We start from the raw sequence: 23,106 nt of genomic DNA, 5'->3' as shown, positions 1-23,106 counted from the left end.
GGGGCAGCCCCCACCAGGCCCCCACTCACGTCTCCCACCACCCCCACCCCCAGCCACCATGGGCAGCCCCCACCAGGCTCCCACCCATGTCTACCACCACCCCCACCCCCCCCAGCAGTGCAGGGGCAGCCTCCACCAGGCCCCCACTCATGTCCCCCTGCACCCCCACCCCCCAGCATCCAGGGGCACCCTCCACCAGGCTCCCACCCATGTCTACCACCACCCCCATCCCCCAGCCACCATGGGCAGCCTCCACCAGGCCCCCACTCATGTCTCCCACCCACCCCCACCCCCCAGCCACCATGGGCAGCCCCCACCAGGCCCCCACCCATGTCTCCCACCACCCCCACCCCCACCCCCCAGCAGTGTGGGGCACCCTCCACCAGGCCCCCACTCATGTCCCCCTGCACCCCCACCCCCCAGCATCCAGGGCACCCTCCACCAGGCCCCCACTCATGTCCCCCTGCACCCCCACCCCCCAGCATCCAGGGGCACCGTCCACCAGGCCCCCACTCATGTCCCCTATCACCCCCACCCCCCAGCAGTGCAGGGGCAGCCTCCACCAGGCCCCCACTCATGTCCAACTCATGTCTCCCATCACCCCCACCCCCGAGCATCCAGGGGCACCCTCCACCAGGCCCCCACCCATGTTTCCCATCACCCCCACCGCCCAGCCACCATGGGCAGCCCCCACCAGGCTCCCACCCATGTCTCCCACCACCCCCACCCCCCCAGCAGTGTAGGGCACCCTCCACCAGGCCCCCACCCATGTCTCCCACCACCCCCACTCCCCAGCCACCATGGGCAGCCTCCACCAGGCCCCCACTCATGTCTCCCACCCACCCCACCCCCCAGCCACCATGGGCAGCCCCCACCAGGCTCCCACCCATGTCTCCCACCACCCCCACCTCCCCAGCAGTGTGGGGCACCCTCCACCAGGCCCCCACCCATGTCTCCCACCACCCCCACCCCCCATCCACCATGGGCAGCCTCCACTAGGCCCCCACTCATGTCTCCCACCCACCCCCACCCTCCAGCAGTGCAGGGTCAGCCTCCACCAGGCCCCCACTCATGTCCCCCAGCACCCCCACACCCCAGCATCCAGGGGCACCCTCCACCAGGCTCCCACCAATGTCTACCACCACCCCCACCCCCAGCCACCATGGGCAGCCCCCACCAGGCCCCCACCCATGTCCCCCTGCACCCCCACCCCCCAGCATCCAGGGGCACCCTCCACCAGGCCCCCACTCATGTCCAACTCATTTCTCCCACCACCCCCACCCCCCAGCAGTGTAGGGGCAGCCTCCACTAGGCCCCCACACATGTCTCCCACCACCCCCACCCCCCAGCATCCAGGGGCACCCTCCACCAGGCCCCCACTCATGTCCCCCTGCACCCCCACCCCCCAGCATCCAGGGGCACCCTCCACCAGGCCCCCACTCATGTCTCCCACCATCCCCACCCCCCAGCATTGCAGGGCACCCTCCACCAGGCCCCCACTCATGTCCCCTTGCACCCCCACCCCCCAGCATCCAGGGGCACCCTCCACCAGGCCCCCACACATGTCCCCCTGCACCCCCCACCCCCCAGCAGTGCCGGGCACCCTCCACCAGGCCCCCACTCATGTCCCCCCTGCACCCAGGTCCTCACAATCCCCAATCATGTGCGTTATGGTCAGCCTCCACAGCCAAAAGGCCCTACCAAGTAACCCATTCACCCACATGGAAATGGAAATTACATGTTACACCCCCAATGTTCATAAAGCAAATGAACCCATGTCCGTCACACACAATGGTTGCAATTGAATGGGAAAACACCCAACATGACATGCATTAAACCAATGAGATGATACCACACAGTGAAGTATGAAAACAAAATTGTATTAAAAAAAATTGAATGCAAATGAAATGAAACAAACTACAATGGCAATGAAAAAAAGATAAGCTGCATGTCCGTCAAAAAAAATTAAAACTACAAATCCAAATTCAAAAAAATGTTGTCCAAAGTCACATTAAAAATAAAATCAATCCGAGAGAGAAAAATAAATGCAAAGACCATTGCTCCATGGTGAATAAATAAAAACAAAAAAAATAAAACAATCCAATGAAGAACTATGTACAAAACATCCAAGGGTCCACGAGGCCAACTGAACAAAGGAAACCTACAAAAAACCCTAACTAAAATGCAACTAAATACAAAAAGTGGAGCAGTGTCCGTCGACTCCAAATCATAAGAAGAAACAAAGGAAACCTAAAACTAAAGAACTATATACAAAGGCGGCGGGCAAGACCAGCGGCTCACTCTGTGGTGTTCCGGGCCAGGGCATCATCGAACTCCTCTTCGATGTCCCGGAGGTGGTCCTGTTCCATGGCCCCGAGGGACTGCAGGGACGACGCCATCTGCTCCTCCAACCCCCTGCGGATTGCCTCGAGGCCCTCGGCCCGCCTCAGGGCCCTCCGCATGGAGTTCTCCACCCTGACCATCGTGAGCCGCACCTCTTCCGCCCGCCGCCGCTCCGCAACTATCTGCTGGCCCAACCGCAGCCACACGGAAGCCACTTCCCGTCCTGGGTCCTCCTGCCCTCCGGCCGATGCCTGCCCCTCCGATGTTGATGGCCCCGAGGCATGATGCCTCCCACGTTGACTCTGCTGCTGCCTCTGACGCAACTGCCTCTGCCAGCACGACGGCATCCAGGCTGATGGAATCCACCGATGCCGTCGTGCACGTGCCCTGCCTGATGATTCCGGCACATCCTCCATCTGCTGGGGTACAGTTGCTGTGGTGTCCACCCCTGCTGGACCTCCGACTCCCGACTGTGGCAGGGATGGCATCCCCACCGAGCTGGCTGCATTGGTCAGGGCAGGTCCACAGGGGGCCCTGGTGGCATCTGGGCCGGAAGACGGCAAGGAGAACGACTGGCGTATAGCCTCCACAGAGGAGGAGAGGGCCGCCAGATTGGCCAACACATGCAGGAAACCCCCGAACATGGAAGATCCCAATTGGGCCACGTCGGCACGGTGCTCTTCGTGATGACGTGCGTGCTCCTCCCGGGAAGCACGCACGTCATCACGAATTGCACCCGCGCGCATTGCAACCCCAATCAGGACCTTCTCCATACGGCCACGGGTCCCCTCGTCCACAGGTGGAGGGGAGTCAGGTGACATGGACATCCCCTCTACCTGCGGACGGGCCTGGGACGGGGCATCCTTGCTGGTGCATGGTGGTGCACTCACAGGGTCAGGGACAGCGACATGCACAGGCCCCTCCACGGTGACCTGTGCTGCCTCCTGCCCCTGGACTGCACCACTTGCACCAGCAGGGATGCCCCCACCAGGCCCCATGTGTGCCTCAGTGGCGGCCTCCTCCTCCTCCTCTGTGGAAACCACCAACCTGAATGGCTCCTCACCGTCTTCCGCCGTAGCAGGCCCCTGTGGGGGCTCACCCACCCCTTCCGCTGCAGCCATGGGGGCATCCCCGCCGCCTTGCTCCACAGCGCCATCTCCACCCTCTTCTTCACTAGCCGCTGCGTAGAGGGAGACATAGAACACAAGCATCAGGGTACTGTACAATGGTCCCCTAGACAGGAAGCAATAGCAGATGAGTACCACTGTCAAAGTACACTTCCATCATGTCTCTCCACAACACATGGGTCAGTCCAGGCAAAATACACACAGTAACAGGCATGGTGCATGCCATGGACATTTCCATACATGTCCAATGGACTCTTGAAACATACAATGATATGGAACTCACATGCATCATGGGTCATGCCTATCACATGCACATACTTCACCTCAGTCACATCCATCTGGCCTCATACACCCCAAACACAGCGGATACAAGGATAACTAGGCTGCATCAGTGAATCTGTGCATTGTCACACACATGTGTCATGCATCCATGGCATTCACAAGTCATAGACACGCAGGTCAGGCACACAGACATGGCTACCATATATGTACCTGGCATCAGCACCCATCCCTCACCCCCACCCATGTCCAGGAACAGAGACTGGCATGCTCTCATGTGTAAAATCTGCATAGGGCTCCCCATGTCGCATTTAAACACATGCAACGACCATGTGGTTCACACATCACTGGTCGCACATGCATTACCATGATGTCCCTGCACACATTTATGCGTACATGGCCTATGTCACACATACAGGCAAGTATCAGACAACCAGCACACCACAACATGCCCTGTCTCACACAGCAATGCTTGGCCACTTACCGCTCAACTCCAGACGGGTCTCCCTCTCAAGGATCTGGGCGTGGAGCGCTGGGCGTACGCGTTCCAGGACCCTCATCTGGATGGAACTCATGTGGCCCCGGCCCCCCTCCACGAGGCGCCGGGCCTTCACGAGGGTCCTGGACCTCAAATCCTCCCAGCGCTTCTTGATCTTCTGGACGTCGCGGGTTGCCACCCCCTCCGCGTTGATGGCAACCACACAGTCGGCCCAGATCCTCTCCCGTCCTTCCTTGCTGGCGCGGGACGATCCAAAGAGGGCATCATACTGCCCCAGGACATGCTCCACCAGGACACCAACTTCGGTGGCAGTGAAGCTGGTGCCCCTCTGCCCTGGGGTTGCCACTGGTGCCAGATGTCGAAGTGCCCGACATGGCAACCCCAGAGGCAGGAGTGGGTGGGCAACTGGGTCCTGGGGCTGGGCTGTGGAGCGATGTTATCCCAGTCGGGAGTCTTCTGTTCCAGCAGGGGTGGACACAGCAACTGGACCCCTGCAGATGGCTGATGTGCAGGCACCAAATGGCAGGGCACGGTGGCAGCAGGCAGCCAGCAGCAGATGGCATGTGGGAGGCTGCTCGGGGCACTGGGGGGCAGTAATTCGGCCTTCTGGGCAGGAGTGTGGTCTTCCGTGTGTTTTCGCGTGGCCAGCTTGATACAGAGTGATTTGGCACGTGAAAATCCTGCACGTCAGCATGAAATTCGAGGAAAGGCCCTTAGCACGTAAGCACGTCAGCACGCATACGCGATTCTATTGGACCAAAGGCCCTCAGCGCGTAAGCGCGTCTGTGACGTGACCCGCACGGGTGTTTCCCTCATAGCACGTGATGACGGAGCACACGTGGAAAGACTGCACGTCAGAGTGTCATCACGTGTAATTGGACAAAAGTGCGCGTACACGCGATTGGCCTATGTACGTGTATTTCAGGGGTGTGCGGGCACTTACACACGTGACTACATCAGCGCCCGTGTATTCCGGGGTGCGCGGGAATTTCCACACGCTATTGGCCTAGGTACTGGATTTCAGGGGTGCGCGGGAAGTTTCACACGCTCGCCTACAACACGCGCAAAGAAACACGTACGCCAGTAGGAAGCAGGCATACGTCGCCCGCGAAGCATAAATTTGCGCGCAAAAAACTAACAAGCTCAGACGCCAGGATGAATATACCGTTCCTAGCAGCAGTGGCCGTGGGCTACCAAAGGAGGAGGAGGAGAAGGATAGCCAGGGCCAGAATTTTCACACCCAGAACCAGCCTTTTCGGGATGCCTGATGACCAGGTGTATGGGAGGTACAGGTTTCCACCACACATAATAATGGACCTGGTGAGTGAGTGGGAGGATGACCTCACATCACCCACCCTGTGCTCCCAAGCACTCAGCCCCCTGGAGAAGGTCCTCAATGTACTGCACTTCTTAGCCACTGGATCATTTCAGCGGACAAGTGCCATAGTGGGTGGGGTGTCACAGGCCACGCAGTCACGCTGCCTACACCAGGTCTTGAACATCATCACTGCACGCCCATCAGTCCGCAGGCACATATACCTGCCCAGAACACCTGCAGAAAGGCATGCTGCCGCCCTGGATTTTTACGGTGTGGCATGATTCCCCAAAGTGCTAGGTGCCATCGACTGCACCCATGTGGCTCTACGTCCCCCCAGGGCATCTGAGCACATCTATAGGAACCGCAAACACTGGCATTCCATCAACGTGCAGGTAGTATGTAATGCCAAGGGAATCATCACCTCAGTATATGCCAACTATCCCGGGTCCACCCACGACAGCTTCATTTACCGAATGTCCACCCTAAGCCGGGACCTAGAAGCTGGGCGGCATGGCGATACATGGCTGCTTGGTGAGTATGAATGCCACTCCACATGCATGCATGTCAGACACTGAGCAAGGTCACAACCCCACCAATGATACCCATCACCACCTCCACAGGGGACAGTGCCTACCCTCTCAGCCCCCACACGATGACACCAATTCGGAACCCCACCACGCCACCCGAGGTAAGATATAACACAGCCCACATTGCAACCTGGGGCATAGTGGAGCGCACATTCGGAGTGCTTAAGTCACGCTTTCGCTCCCTTGACCGTTCTGGTGGGCAGCTGTTATACGCTCCCCCAGTAGTGTGCAGGATCATAGTGGCAGCATGTGTCCTGCACAACGTTGCAACACGCCGGGGCCTGGCCGTGGACATGGTGGTGTCCCCACATCCCCAACCACATGCACGCCCGCTGCGCATGGGAGGGGAAAGGGCACAGGGGGAGGCAGCCCGTACACAGCTAGTGGCTAATTACTTCACATAGAAATCACACCCCTGTGGAGTGCACACTGCCCTGGCACATACCATCTGACAATCAATGATGACTCAACCTGACACTGAACCTGAATGTCTGGAGAATCAACCGTCAAAACCATATCAGCCTGAGATTGTTCACATGGAAGTGTTACAATGTGTGCATCCCTACCTACACAGACACCACCAATGCAGTTTCGTGAAAAAACACATTCATGCAGCTAAAATGAATACCCACTTGCAAAATGCAACATGAGGACAGTGCCATGTCACCCAACCCATCCCCAGCACCGCCACACGACACACCATGCCATGTCATGTCATGCTATGTGCAGGTAAACAAAGTAATCCCCACAACATGACACAAGTGTCACAAAGTACAGTGTCCCTAATTGAAACTCGCGACACCTGAAATGCTCACAGTAATGCAGGACCAACAACACACTTGAGCAGGTATTTAGCAATAACACTTATCAGCTACTGACCCTCAAAACTACCATTAACATGACATTACGAATGTAAGGAATTAGTAGTCTCACCACCTGGAAATGCCTGCACTCCCACCACTTCCAACTGTACAGTGTTGCCGCCATGTAGAGTTGTAGGTGCACTGCTGCCAACATGGATCCCATCTCCAAAGTAGAGGGCCTTGTGTAGACATGAGGAAAGGACCTGCAAATTAGGAGGTAGACATGGATGAGTTACACATCAATGCAACATGCAGTGTACAACACAACAGCAATATGCACTAGGAATGTATACACAGTATTGACTAGACTACCCACACATGTAGTTGGAGTCCAATGTCACCATGTACGTCAATGTCACTTGGGCACACCCTTTGCAAACCCATGGAAACGGGAAGCAGGAGGGGTGTGTGTGACAAAAACCCAAGCATCTGAACCAAATACATGACAAGCCTGCATGTGCCCAGCCACAATGCAGCGTATGCCCACGGGAGCCACACAAGGCAACACACTGTCCCAAAAAAAAAAAAAAAATCAAAAATGGCCATTAATGGGCCTGGGGGGGTTGTGGAGGCCACCCAGGAGGTCCGAGGACAGGGTGCACACCAAAACCCACCTGTGTGGATCTTGCGGAAAAAAAAAACACCTCCATGGGCTCATGGCCCACACGGCTACCCTATTGTGGGAGTATCACTACTGTCGCTATTCTCACCCTGTGCAGCTGCATCCGGAGGTGGTGGCACTATGGGAGGCAGCCCACGCAAGGCCCTAGTCTGTTCCTCCATGGCTGCAAGCATGCAGGTATGGTAGGTCTCGTTCTGGAGGATGAGTGTGCGGAGGTCCCCATGCAACAACACACGGGATGCCCGGACCTCCGCCCTAGTTGCCTGCATCTCAGCTGAGAGCGTACGGGTGAGACGCTCCAGCTGCTGTTCTGTCCTTCGGTTTGTTGAAGCCTCAAGCTCAACAAGAGTCGTCCTGAGGTGAAGGAGTTCCAGCCTCAGGGCTTCCCTGTGGCCCTGGGACTCTATGGAGATGGCTTCCTGCAGAGTCGCCAGTGCCGCCCGCCTGTCCCTGTTGGACGCCAAAATGTCCTCCCTGTGTGACTGGCAGATGGAGTCGGTTGCCTGCTGTAGTCGCTCCATCAGCCTTTCGGGGGGGACAATGGAAGTGGCCACCCTATCCATGGCCTGAGCCATCATCTCTGATGATGCTGCCTGTTGGGTTGCCATACCGTAAATGGATTGCTCCCATTGCGGTATTGCCAGGTGGCCTATGGCCACCACGTCGGTGGGCACCACACCTGTCTGGGGCAAGGCGAACTGCGCCTTGCTGTGCCGGCACTGCTTGAGGCTGGAGGACTGCATTCCCCCTCTGATCTGCTGGCCCAGGAACAGGATCAGATGTCGCGGAGTGTGACCCTGCATCCGTATCCACCAAAGGCGTAGCTGCCAACACTGACCTCCCCATTGAGGGTTCTGACCCTGGTGCAGGTGGGTCGGACAGAACAGAATCCCTCCCAGGAACACTCACCTGCGACGGCACGTAGGTCTCATCATCCGAATCAACACCTGAGTACAGCTCGGGGGAGGTGCAGCCAGAGACACCCCTTGAGAGCACGACCTGCAGCAGTTGTGGGTTCTCACCCACCACCACACCACGTCCCTCACTGGTGGTCGGTCGGCCCTCAGACCCCTCCTGGGTCTGCACCATCTCCACAACCCCAGCAGTATCAGGTGCGTCTTCCCCTGCAAAGACATAAAAGCAAACAAATGGAAACAGGCATTAGCACCATGGCACACAATGAGGGCTGAGAAGCAACAGAACCAGTACTTGATTGACACATGTCCCACATGACTAGAACCCTCCCATGCATGCACCCTCACTGCGTATGAAGGGTAGGCAAATGGCACACACTGATGACACCAAGATGGAAGATGAACACATTTTCTGCATGCTGCCTAGCAGTGGCATCACACATTGGCCTGTGGTTGCCAGGTGAAACACACATGCCATCACACAGATGGCATGTACCATTGCTATTGAGTGAAGATGGAGAGGAGGGCAGCACTTATTTATTCAGTCCAGTTCCCTCATGTAATAGCTTTTCTAATTCAAACAGGTCTGATTTTTCACCTGGAGCTGCCAGTCCAAAATGGTCCGATTGCACAGGGACATGTCTAAACAAATGATATCCAGGTAACAAAGTCACTCCACTTTACCATAGCCATGTCAGACATGTGACTAGAGGACTGAGAAATGCTTAGTAAAAGTGGTGGAATGCAAACAATCTGCCTGAATGAACAGAGAAAAATAAGCAACAATGTTGTGGCAAGGTGACACTTCAAGGGCAACTGGCGTGCTGTTGGGCTAGATGTTTACTGTTGGCAGAAGGGATACTGCTATGGCCAAATGCTGCTGCGTAGAATGTATTGCATGAAGCACATGGGAGACCCAAACGACTCAGGCGCACACACCCTCACCTGGCACACAAACAGAAGCCCTCACACACACACCATGCACATGGATGACACACACATGCATGTGCACTCACCGGACAATGCCTCATAATCAGGCAGATCTCCCATGCCTTGGATCTGTTCCTCCGTGACGTAGGTCCCAGCGACTGACTCATGTGGAGTGAGTTTCATGTCTTCTACTGGAGACCCACCTCCAGTCACTAGAGTTGCGGCATGACTCGAGGCCAGCTTATTCTTTGCCCTGCACTTTAGGTAATTCCAGCGCTTATAGCAATCATTGGCTGTGCGCCTCACGATTCCAAGGGCACTTACGATGTCCGCAACTGTCTGCCAGTGTGCCTGGCGTTGTGCAGGTGTGGTCTTGGATCCTGCAACAATGACCATTTCGTTATCATATGCGGACACATACTCGACAAGTGCATTCAGTTCGGCATCCGTGAAGCTGGGCATCCTCGACGGGCCGGACTGTGTAGCCGTGTCTGGGGCATCAGCCTGTGCCGGACGAGCACTCTTCCTCTTCCGCTTGGAAGGTGGTGGTGATCCTGAGTGTCCTACTCCGCTCTGGACACTAGGGGCAGGAGCCCTGGTGGACTCTGTATCAGGAGTGTGGGATTGCACACTCAGCATGGGAGTTGGTGCAGGCATTGGCTCAAGTGTAATGGTGTCGGGGGAATGTCAGCAGGATGGACTAGGACCGACACTGTCCTGGCTGGGTGTGTGAGAGCTGGGGTGGATGGAGCCGCAGCTGTCCCTGCAGCCTCTCCACCCTGCCTACTTGGGGCAGCAGATGACCTTGCTGCCCCTGATCCACGTGGCCTGATGACATCAACGTGCACCAGCGCACGTGTCATAGGCCTGCTGACCTGGAAGTCAGCCATGGAGTCAGCCAGGTCTGGTGCCACAATGGGCTGGTCCAACAAGGGCTGAGCATGGATGGTGTCAGCCACATCACCCTCAACCAGGGGGGTGGGGGGGATTATGGGTGCCCTTGACTGGTCCTCCACACATGGGGGGACAGGGTCACCCTGCAAGTAACGACCACGTCCCCTACCGGATCCACCACGGCCACCACTTGTGGCTCGTCCACCTTTGCCACCCTTACGGATTCCTCGCCTCCCAACCATGGCACTGATGTTAATGTGCGTATGGGAGTGGCTGTAAACTATTGTCCTGGGCAATTGGGGGTCAAGGGGGTTGGGTACCAGATGGTAATTGTAACCTAGTGCTCTAGCAAGGCTGAATGTGACCCCTGGGTAAAGATGACGGGTCACGCAACGCGCAGGAAGCCCAAAAAAGGGATATGACGTGCACGCAACCCCTCCTAAACCACGTGTGTGGAAAAAAAAACCTGCACTACGCTGTGGCACCCAGTAACACAAGAATGAACGTATGCGTGTCACACGCAGCCTAGAATGACCTCTGAAGGGGTAGGCTACACACGGGGCAAGCACAGATGTTAGATACGTGCGTGACTCACCGTCTGCCAGGAAAAAGAGCGTGAAAAAGAAGCGCGTGTGCGCGTTGTCAACACCCCCGCCAAAAGTAGAATTGTACGCTGTCTGAGGAGACAGGACAACAGTAGAAGGGAACGCTGTTTGAGGGAACAGGCCCAGGAAAACCAGAAAAAGAGAAAAAAGAGAAAAAGCTGTCAGAGGTAACAGAGAGTACGAACTTGAAACGCTGTGAAGTAAATCGCATGTGAAACGACAAGAAGTACAGATTTCACCCACTCGCTCTCCACGAAAAGCACGTACAAGGAAATGGTGTTCTACACGTACCTTTTATGCAGGCCCACACGTCCAGCGTCACTTCCGCGTGTACGCGCTAGGGCCATTTCCACCAATTACACGCTTTGTCACTTCCGCGTGTACGCGCTAAGGCCATTTCCACCAATTACACGCTTTGACACTCGGACGTGTCTTTCATTTTTTTAACACGCAACATTTCAAACGTGTGCCATATTCAACGTGCACATGACTTCATAGACGCGCATACGCTGGTGGCCTTTGGGCCAATGAATGTACAGATGTGTGCTGACGCGCTTACGCGCTAAGGGCCTTTCCTCGAATTACACGCAGACGTGCTGGATTTTCACGTGCAAAATCACTCCGTATCAAGATGGCCACGTGTTCACACACGGAAGACCACGCTCCTGCCCAGAAGGCCGAATTACTGCCCCCCAGAGCCCTGAGCACGCTCCCACCTGCCATCTGCTGCTGCCTGACTGCCTGCTGCCCACGTGCCCTGACATTTGCTGCCTGCACATCAGCCAGGGGTGCTGTTACTGTGACCACCCCTGCTGGAACCGAAGACTCCCGACTGCTTTTCCATCGCCCCACAGCCAGCCCCAGGACCCAGTTGCCCACCCACTCCTGCCTCTGGGGTTGCCATGTCGGGCACTGCAACATCTGGCACCAGTGGCAACCCCCGGCCAAGGAGGCAGAGGGGCACCAGCTTCACTGCCACCGAAGTTGGTGTCCTGGTGGAGCATGTCCTGGGGCAGTATGATGCCCTCTTCAGAAGGCTGCGCGCCGACAAGGAAGGACGGACTCAGATCTGGATGGACATCGTGACTGCCATCAACACGGAGGAGGTGGCAGTCCGCGACTACGAACGTGTCAGGAAGCGCTGGGAGGACTTCAGGTCCAGGGCCCTCAACAAGGCCTGGCGCCTCCTGAAGGCAGCGGATGCTAAGGGGCGCCGGGGCCACTTGTCGGAAGATCAGATGAGGGTCCTGGAATGCATATCCCCAGCGCTCCACGTCCAGGTCCTTGAGAGGCAGACCCGTCTGGAGTCGAGCGGTAAGTGTACATGCATACTGATTGTAAGCTGTGCATGTGGTGTGCCAGGAGTGTGCAGGTTGAACATGTATTTTTATGTGGGCAAGTAGGGGGGGGGGTGTACAGGGCCGTGAGGGTGACACATGCGAGGGGTCTCATGCGTGACACATGGATGGTGCTTGTGTGTGTGGGCTTGCATGGCACAGGATGTGGAGGAATGATTGTCAGGTGTGACATGGATGTCGATCGGAACACTGCGACACTTGGCGGAGGTGTACACAGGTGTACACATGCATGCAAGTTTGGTGGTTTGTGTGCATGTGTAGTGTACTCCCTATGTTGCATGTGATGTGTGGATGACCTTTGGCTGCTCATGCTGTTGTATGTGAATGGATGGTGCTGGCTGTTGCAATATGGCTGTGGTATGGCTCATGTGTGCAAGTTGAAATAACGTGTGTTGGGGATTGTGATGCCATGTCTGAGGATTACCAATGCCACTCATGTATGACTGTCATGTGTGTATGAGTCCATTGTACAGTGCCCTGATGCCTGTGTTTTCTTTCTCCCTGTCTGCAGCGTCAACTGATGAAGAGGGCGGAGAAGGTGCTGTGGAGCACAGCGGCAGGGGTCGCACCACCAGCCGGAGACGCAAGGCCCAGATCCCCTCCCAGGTTCTGATCTCGTCGGGGAGTGAGGAGTCCGGTGCCGTGTCCCAGGCCGCAGCTGCCGAGGGGAGGTCCAAGAGGTGGAGGTTGGAGTTGGACTCCTCTGCAGCAGAAGGGGCAGCTGGGACCCCACAGGGCCCAACGGAGGAAGATGGCACGGAGTCATCCAGGTTGGTGGGGGGTTTGGAGGAGGAGGAGGCCGTGCAAGCGACAGAGGCGGGGTCTGGAGGTGGGGATTCCACTGGTGCTAGTGGTGCAGTGCAGGATCAGGGACAGGAGGCAGCACAGGCCGCCGCGGAGGTGCCTGTGTGCAATCCTGTCCCTGCTCCTGTAACTGCCTCATCTTGCACCAGCGGGGATGCCTACCTCCAGACCCGTTCGCAGGGAGGGGATTGGCTTACAACACCTGGCCTTCCTCTCCCTGCGGATGTGGCTATCCTGCACCAGGTTGAGCCTGTCCAGGGTGGGGTGGCGTTGCGTCAACGGGCCATGCGAGCTGACCTGCAGTCTTTTCATGATGAGTCTGCACGTCTTCTCGCATGGCTCGTTGACCGCGTTGACCCACTGGGACAGCTCACCAGGGCTGGATTCCTCCGTTTCCTGGACCTTGTTTCTGACCCCCTCCTCCACGGAACCCCCTATGCCCCAGTCGTCCTCCATGCCATCTTCCCACCCATGTGTCACCTGGGTGCCCTGTGGAGCTGCCTCCGACCGTGCGGCCAGGCTGGTGGACAACAGATCCCTGCCACAGTCGGGAGTCGGACGTCCAGCAGGGGTGGCCACATCAACGACTGCACCCCAGCTGGAGGAGGATGTGCAGGCACCATCGGACAGGGCACATGGACAGCAGCAGCTGCAGCAGCAGGAGGCTGTAGGTGGGAGCCATGATAGCTCGGGGCCTTCAACATCGGAGGGGCAGGCAGCGGCCGGAGGGCAGGAGGACCCTGGACGGGAAGTGTCTTCCGTGTGGCAGCGGTTGGGAAACGCCATAGATGCGGAGCGGCGGCGGGCGGAAGAGACGCGGCTCACGATGGTCAGGGCGGAGAACTCCATGCGGAGGGCCCTGAGGCGGGCCGAGTGCCTCGAGGCAATCCGCAGGGAGTTGGAGGTGAACATGTCGGCGTCCCTGCGGACCCTCGGGGCCAAGGAACAGGACCACCTCCGAGACATAGACGAGGAGTTCGATGATGCCCTGGCAACACCACTAAGTGAGCCGCTGGACTGGCCCGCAGCCATTGTATATAGTTATTTAGTGATAGGTTTCCTTTATAGTTTATTTTTATTTGGAGTCGACGGACACTGCTCCACCTTTTGTATATAGTTCCATTTTAGATAGGTTTTTTGGTAGGTTTCATTTCTTCTGTTGGGATGATGGACCCTGAATACTTTGTACATAGTTGGACTTTGGATTTGGATATTTTTTTTACTATGAATATTTTTTCCCATGGAGCAATGGTTTTCTATTTCTTTTTTCCCTTCATTTCCTTTTTATGGACTTGAACTTTGGAAGAAATTTTTTTGGATTATCATTTATTGATTTTAATTTGAAGGGACAGCCAGCTTAATTTTGTTATTTTTTTACTTGTGTATTTTGTTTAATTTTGATTGCCATTACTGTTGTTTTTAATACATTATTTGGATTTTTTCATTCTTCAATGTGTGGTTTCATCTCATTGTTTTCATGCATGTCATGATATGGGTTTTCAGGTTCACTTGCAACCATTGTGTGTGTGTGAGACACATGTGTTGATTTACATTGTTTCCATTGGAGTAGTATCATCGGCGCATGTAATACTAGGTTGTGTCTTTGGGCTGTGGTGGCTGGCCATGAGGCCCATGCTTGAGGATTGTCAGGGCCTGTGGGCAGGGGGACATGAGTGGGGGCCTGGTGGAGGCTGCCTATGGTGGCTAGGGGGTGGGGGTGCAGGGGGACATGAGTGGGGGCCTGGTGGAGGCTGCCCCTCCACTGCTGGAGGGGTGGGGGTGGGTGGGAGACATGGGTGGGGGCCTGGTGGAGGGTGCCCCACACTGCTGGGGGGTGGGGGTGGTGGGAGACATGAGTGGGGGCCTGGTGGAGGCTGCCCCTGCACTGCTGGGGGTGGGGGTGGGTGGGAGACATGAGTGGGAGCCTGGTGGGGGCTGCCCATGGTGGCTGGGGGGTGGGGGTGGTGGGAGACATGGGTGGGGGCCTGGTGGAGGGTGCCCCACACTGCTGGGGGGGTGGGGGTGGTGGGAGACATGAGTGGGGGCCTGCCCATGGTGCCTGGGGGGTGAGGGGGTGGTAGACATGGGTGGGAGCCTGGTGGGGGCTGCCCATGGTGGCTGGGGGGGGGGGGTGGGTGGGAGACATGAGTGGGGGCCTGGTGGGGGCTGCCCATGGTGGCTGGGGGGTGGGGGTGGTGGGAGACATGAGTGGGGGCCTGGTGGAGGCTGCCCCACAGTGCTAGGGGGTGGGGGTGGTGGTAGACATGGGTGGGAGCCTGGTGGGGGCTGCCCATGGTGGCTGGGGGGTGGGGGTGATAGGGGACATGAGTGGGGGCCTGGTGGAGGCTGCCCATGGTGGCTGAGGAGTGGGGGTGGTGGGAGACATGGGTGGGAGCCTGTTGGAGGGTGCCCCTGGATGCTGGGGGGTGGGGGTGCAGGGGGACATGAGTGGGGGCCTGGTGGAGGCTGCCCCTGCACTGCTGGGGGGTGGGGGTGGGTGGGAGACATGAGTGGGGGCCTGGTGGAGGCTGCCCATGGTGGCTGGGGGTGGTGGGAGACATGGGTGGGGGCCTGGTGGAGGATGCCCCACACTGCTAGGGGGGTGGGGGTGGTGGGAGACATGAGTGGGGGCCTGGTGGAGGCTGCCCCTGCACTGCTGGGGGGTGGGTGGGAGACATGAGTGGGGGCCTGGTGGGGGCTGCCCATGGTGGCTGGGGGGTGGGGGTGGTGGGAGACATGGGTGGGGGCCTGGTGGAGGGTGCCCCACACTGTTAGGGGGGTGGGGTGGTGGGAGACATGAGTGGGGGCCTGGTGGGGGCTGTCCATGGTGGCAGGGGGTGGGGAGGGTGGTAGACATGGGTGGGAGTCTGGTGGGGGCTGCCCAGGGTGGCTGGGGGGGTGGGTGGTAGACATGAGTGGGGGCCTGGTGGGGGCTGCCCATGGTGGCTGGGGGGTGGGGGTGGTGGGAGACATGGGTGGGAGCCTGGTGGGGGCTGCCCATGGTGGCTGGGGGTGATAGGGGACATGAGTGGGGGCCTGGTGGAGGCTGCCCGTGGTGGCTGGGGGGTGGGGGTGGTGGGAGACATGGATGGGGGGCTGGTGGAGGGTGCCCCACACTGCTGGGGGGGGGGTGATGGTAGACATGGGTGGGAGCCTGGTGGGGGCTGCCCATGGTGGCTGGGGGTGGGTGGGAGACATGAGTGGGGGCCTGGTGGGGGCTGAGGCTGCCCCACAGTGCTGGGGGATGGTGGTAGACATGGGTGGGAGCCTGGTGAGGGCTGCCCATGGTGGCTGGGGGGTGGGGGTGATAGGGGACATGAGTGGGGGCCTGGTGGAGGGTGCCCCACACTGCTGTGGGGGGTGGGAGACATGAGCAGGTATGCAGGGTAGTCCCCTGTTTTGTGGGCTGCCTGCAGGGGCCGTGGAGGGTGTACAGGGAACACCTGTGAGGACCCACCCAGCCAAATCGCGTGTGACAATTCCCGCGTACCCCTGTAATACACGTACCCTGGCTAATCGCGTGTAAAACTTCACGCGTACCCCTGTCATACACGTACCCTGGCTAATCGCATGTAAAACTTTCCGCGTACCCCTGATATGAACGTTACCCGCTTTTTGCGTTCCTTGTTTGGCAGCCCTGTAAACTGGTCCAGGGTTAGCGCAGCCCTTTGCGATGATTTAGCGATTTTGATGGCTTTTCCTTGCGCGAGGGCGTTCTTGGGGGCGTTACTGGCGCTGCTGCAGGGTCGCTGCGATACTCTGCGCCACGGCTGGTTTGGGATCCTAAAATCCATGAATACGCTGTGCAAGGAAATCGGTTTTGGCGCACGCGCCTGGCGCAGACAATCGCACACGGACACTCTGCGCCAGCCGCTTGCGACACTTTTCTGCGAAATTCTATGAATTACCCTGTAAATCTATTGTGGCCCATAATGCATATCGGGTCTTTCTCAATATAAATACAGTACATACAAATTAAAGTGCTACATTTGTGATAGCCCATAATGTATACTTGGTCTATCCAGTATGAATGAAAGGCATATAGGCTCAAGATGCTACTACAGCCTTTAAGTAGACCTACCAAAGGGCTATACAATCCACCCACACAATTGAAAAGACAGGTCGCCAAATTCGAGTGAAGGGGATCTCGCGAAAATGGGAGACCGGTGTTCACAAGTGTGTCTGTGAAAAGTTATTTCAAACTATTCATATAAAACATTCAGTCAACTTTTGCATTGATAGACATTAGACAGAAGTACACAATTCAATAAAATGGGGGTGCTATGCGTCAACTACACTAGCCTAGGGACCAGTAGATTGGTTGTAGTATGGAAGGTCAAACCTAGCAATATTTATTACATAGCATTGGAAGTTTCGACGGGAAAGTTCTTCTAACTGGAGTCCAGTTGATGCCCGTCTTCTTCAGGACAGTGTGCTCCCTTATGTGTTGAGCACCACATAGTAAAAGTGGATTCAAATACACCACATCGTGGCAGATTACAAGTAAGTTTTAGGTTATTCATGATCCCATTTGGCCTGATCAACTGCGTTGCAGTTGGGAAGCAGTCTATGCCAGAGACTGCAGATGGCGTAATAATCACTCTAACTTTAAGATCTGGAGCTGAGAGAATGCGCAAATTCTACATTTTAGTAGACTAACACAGATCTACGCTTTAGTAGATGAAATACTTCTTGCAGGATAGCGAGGCGCCTCTTTTCACCTTTAAAATTCAGTGTCCACTTTATTTAACTTTGCCATATCTTATTTCACTCGTGATGACCAGTTCTTGGACACTCTATAAAAATGAGCTTCTGGTTTGTTTCTAAGCATACAGGATTGCGATTTCAACGCAGTAGTATGGCACCAATGGGACACATATTTCTTGATGATAGAATCTTCTACACCAAGATGATGTTTCCACTGAAGTTGTTTCTCTATGAGCCAACCATAATGGGTTGAATCCGAACACCTACTATCGGTGAGTTTTTGACAATTTTAACTCACGGCCAGATTAGGCCAGGCGAGCAAGCCATTAGAGTACTTGTGGTTAATTTACTTCACTATTGGCAATTAGGGAATTGGTTCCCAGTTGAAGCATATGTCCTTGTATTGTATCTCCACAGACCTAATTATCTGGGGTCTGTACGGCCTTTGGCTGACACGTTATTGTAAGCAATCACATGATGCTAGTTGCAACCCTTTTGGTCGAGAATATGGTATTTATTTATTATTCTCCCTTTATAGATTTATGATCCTCTATACTTTTGTGTTTGGAGTAAGCTTGACAGTTTAATCTCTTTCAGGCCCAGTTCTAATGTAGTAATTTGTTTTCTCTTTTTTACAGGGTTGACAAATATTGATGTTATTTTCTGTCCGCCCTATATTGATTTTAATGATTTGGTGTATTTGAATCCACTTTTACTATGTGGTGCTCAACACATAAAGGGAGCGCACTGTCCTGAAGAAGACGGGCATCAACTGGACTCCAGTTAGAAGAACTTTCCCATTGAAACTACCAATGCTATGTAATAAATATTGCTAGGTTTGACCTTCCACACTACAATCAACCTACTGGTCCCTAGGCTAGTGTAGTTGCCATATAGCACCCCCATTTTATTGAATCGTGTACTTCTGTCTAATCTCTATCAATGCATCAGTTGACTGAATGTTTTATATGCATAGTTTGAAATAACTTTTCACAGACACACTTGTGAACACCTGTCTCCCATTTTCGCGTGCTCCCATTCAATTGAATTCGGCGACCTGCCTTCCCAATTGTGTGGGTGGATTGTAGACTCCTTTGGTAGGACTACTTAAAGGATGTAGTTGCATCTTGAGCCTAAATGCCTTTCATTCATACTGGATAGACAGAGTATACATTATGGGCTATCACATTTGTAGCACTTTAATTTGTATATACTGTATTTATCTTGAGAAAGACCCAATATGTATTATGGGCCACAATAGATTTAATATGCCTTTTATCTACTCACTTTAAAATAAAATCGTTTATTTTTTCAAATGTATCTTAAGGTTTGGGTCTGACTGAGTTTCTCTCTGTGGTTTGTTATGGAGGACTGTCGAGCATTAATGTGTTAATTTAAGGTTAGTTCTGCCTGACAGGACCTCTGTTCGATAAGTGTTACCAATTTCTCCCCCCTGTCGGCGATGAAGGGGACACCCATCTTTTATACTGTTATGATAATATTTACACATGTATAATTTATAGAATTTTAGGTGAAATAATTTTATGGAAAATGATGAAAAACTATTAGATGGACGAAACAAAATCCTAGGAGCGTGAGAATTGGACTGCCATGCTCTGTGTGAAATATGTAAACTGCCTATGTAATTTGCCAAAAGGCCACGACTGTACAAATGTGTGATTTATGTTAAGATAGATTTTTGGCAAAAAGGACTGCGGGATGGCTTTTCACCTCATAAAATACAACCTCCTTGAGGAGGCGATTAACTAAGGCTGACCTATCCGGTTCTTGGGGGTAGGTCTAGCTTAGTTCTGCCCAACAATATACCCAGTGATGTCACCCGCTTTATGAAAGGGGTGGGAGCTCAAAGGCACAGGACACTCTCTCCTGAATTTCCAGCGCCTGCGTATCCAGACATTCCAGATCCATCTTTGCAAGATTCCAGACTCTTCTGCCAGGCCAAAGCATAGCTGACCCTATCCCAGCAAGGCCAAGGCATAGCTGACCCTATCCCAGCTGGGCCATTGATCCAGAAACCCCACTAAAATCCCAACAACAGGGGGGGGGGAGCTGTGGTACCCTTTTGGGAGCATCCTGTGACCAGACCAGCTTTTTGCCCACTACCTGCATGTCCACTGTACCCTTGCCATCCAGTGATCAGACTTGCCCAGCTGTTTGCTGTGAGGGGCGCCCGCCGTGTTGTGACCAGAGTTTTTGAGCCCAGAACCCGGTGGACTTTCTCAAATCCCTAACTCAAGAGCGGATTGTGAGTATTTCACCATCCCATAGAAACACATAGCCTATCCCATCTTGACCCTTTTTCTTTGTCCTACTCGATAAGTAATTCTATTCATACCCTGATAACTTGTCTTAAACTGTTCTAATTCTCTGTGCATTTTGTCCTTGATCTCCTAGTGTTAGTGCCATTCTTTCATTTACCCCATCTTGTAACTCCTTAGCCATATTTTGATTAAATAATTTAATTTTCCATAAAGAAAAGGGGTACACTGCATGAAGGATTATGACTGCTGCGTAACTTTTATATTCACGGATGGCGTTCCTCTTTTCTAGCCATTATATCTAGTGTAAGTGAAATTTGTCTTTTCTTTAAAACCGATTTTCTCTCAATTGCTTTATTTTACCAAAATCGAACCTCCTTTTACCTTGAAAATCTCATCTAATTATCCCGCTATAATCACTCTTTCACTTCTATATTGTCCCTGTGATGTGCATCTATCACCCAGCCTAAAAAACGCATTCCAATTCTATGTATTTCAAAGGTTTTAAAAAAAATACCATTATGACATTTAAAACTGCAAATGTGTAAATTACAACTTTTCAACGTGTGAATTTGGCTGCACTGTGTTTTCATTTCAAGTTGTTTTTTGAACTGTATGCCTTTTGTGATACCTTACCTTATAGTTGCTAGTGATAGAACATCCCTGATATTGTGATAAAACATATGTACATCATTATTTAAACACACATATAATTATTTGTCAAAATCCGAGTGTCATTTATGCCATTGCAAAAGGTTTTAAAATCCGTTTTTGCCTCTTATTTTGTGAGGGAAGGTGGGATTTTGATTCTGTTTGCTGCCTCCTATCCCTGATTCCCTGCTGCTTTTTTAATTGGGGATTGAGGGGACATTGCAGGGGGAAATCTTAACTCTGGTGCTATCTACTCTAATTGAAAAAGTGCTCCTATTCATTTGTGCTTTGGATATGTTCTGGTAGAAGGTTACCCAAGTGAATTTCAGTAGTTTTCATTGTAATTATCACCCCAATGGTGATTACTGCCCAATATAAAAATTGTGTGCTTTCCTTTGAAATTAAAATAAATAAATATTGTAAGCCCAACAACCGGCCTGGTTCATGGTCCATTGTGACCCAGGGTATTTGTAAAAGGGGGTGTGAGATGGGTTGGGTATTGGCTCAATTCGAATTCATAGAAAATAAAGAGAAAGTATTCTAATTGAGCGCTACATCCTAGGCTAAGGGCAAGAGTCCTGATCCGGTGTGTGATGCCCGGTTAGAATCCTTCACAGCACGTTGCTGGAATGATGGCACTGGCTGTGCTGCTGTTGTCTGCACTGTAGATCTTCTGGTTAGTTTGGTGTGTTCATACAGGGATCAATATGGGATACAGCTGAGCTGTGGTGCATGCTGCCTATTTCGATTTCTGTTCCCAATTAGGTCTTGTTCACCTCTCTCCAGGAGTGTCCCTCCGTGTGTACAGGACCCTGCGGTACCACAGTAGGCTTTACATGTTTCTGGGCCTTAATTCTTCTTTGTGGTGGTTGTCACCACTGTCAGATGGGATCCTGCGGAAGGGTGTCTCAGGGCCTGGACTCTCCCGACTTGTCCAGGGACCTAAATAATGGGCAACCATAGTGATCTTTCTGACATTTGGACCCTCGTCATCTGACCTCATATATAACTGGGACATAGGTCTATTCAACCCCTTCCTCACATGCCTCTAACACAATCCCCTACCTAAAGACTCCTTGCTTCCCTTAGTTCCTTCTTCCCCGATCTGGAACTGCTTCTTGACACCCTTGGGCTGAGGCCCATATTGTCCCCTTAGGGGACTTCAACCTCACTAAAATATCTACCATCCAGTAACCGGACCATGACTCTTTATTTTCGGATCAATCCCTGACAGCCAGACATGACCAACCGACTCACGTTGATGGCAACTCTCTTGACCTAATAATCTTTTTGTCCTCCCTCATCTCATTCTTCCCATCTCTTGACCTCTCTACTTCTAACCATTCGTTTTGTCTCCTCTGCAGCACACACCTCCAAGCTCATTAATGCAAGCAGACCCTTTTTAACCATGGAAAACTGTGTCACCATCGCTAGAGCGCTCATCTGCTCTAGATTAGAGTATTGTAACACACTTTTTGCAGGAACCTCCCTGTGCAACATTAACAAACTGCAAGTTATCCAAAACAATGCCCTCATGGCAGATCTCAACATTCCAAAGCGTAAACATATATCAGCTGCTAGAAGAAATGCCCACTGGCTTCCAACCTGCGAGTGCATTATCTTTAAATCACTAGCCATCGCCCACAAATGCCTCTTCAACACGGCTCCGGGATATCATTCCCCAAAAAATCACCAAAGTACAATCCTGCAGACCCATCTGCTCCCAGCACTCTCACCAACTCGCCATCCCAAGATGTAGGCACATGAAATCTAGGGGTGCCAGCTTTCCAGTCATTGCCGGCAAGAATTGGAACACCCTACCACTGTCATTGAGATCTGAACAATCCTATTGGGCATTTAGGAGAAATCTGAAGACTCTACACGTTTCTATGTACCTGCCCTTTGGCCTTGCTGTAAAGCCTAATGCTTATGTCTTCTTGTATTCTCTGCCATGATTCCCTATGTAACCAATGCCTTGATGCCTAAGGGTTTAGCATGCCTAATACATGTAAAAATAAATACTATTGCTGTTCCTTCTCACGACACCAACTCCCTGTTAATCAAACTCAAGTTCAAACCTGAAGTTCGGACACCTTAAATAGTTAAGTCAGGTATTCCCTCCTTTCCATTGCCCCATGCTAGACTTCCTCTATCAATTAGCCCCTTGATGACCTCTTCCTTTGATTACCATTACCCGTCCCACACTGCTCTCCTCAAAAGATTTAAAGTCTCAAAACGAATACATGTCTTCATCTAAGACAATGGTGCAAAGGCCGATCCACCTCACTCAGATCCCCCTTCAAGATCTCTGCAAAGTCCACTGCCT

The sequence above is a fragment of the Ambystoma mexicanum genome, chromosome 11 (assembly GCF_040938575.1).
Source record: "Ambystoma mexicanum isolate Mex_15411 chromosome 11, UKY_AmexF1_1, whole genome shotgun sequence".
In the NCBI taxonomy this organism is placed as follows: Eukaryota; Metazoa; Chordata; class Amphibia; order Caudata; family Ambystomatidae; genus Ambystoma; species Ambystoma mexicanum.
This window is presented reverse-complemented; position numbering follows the sequence as displayed.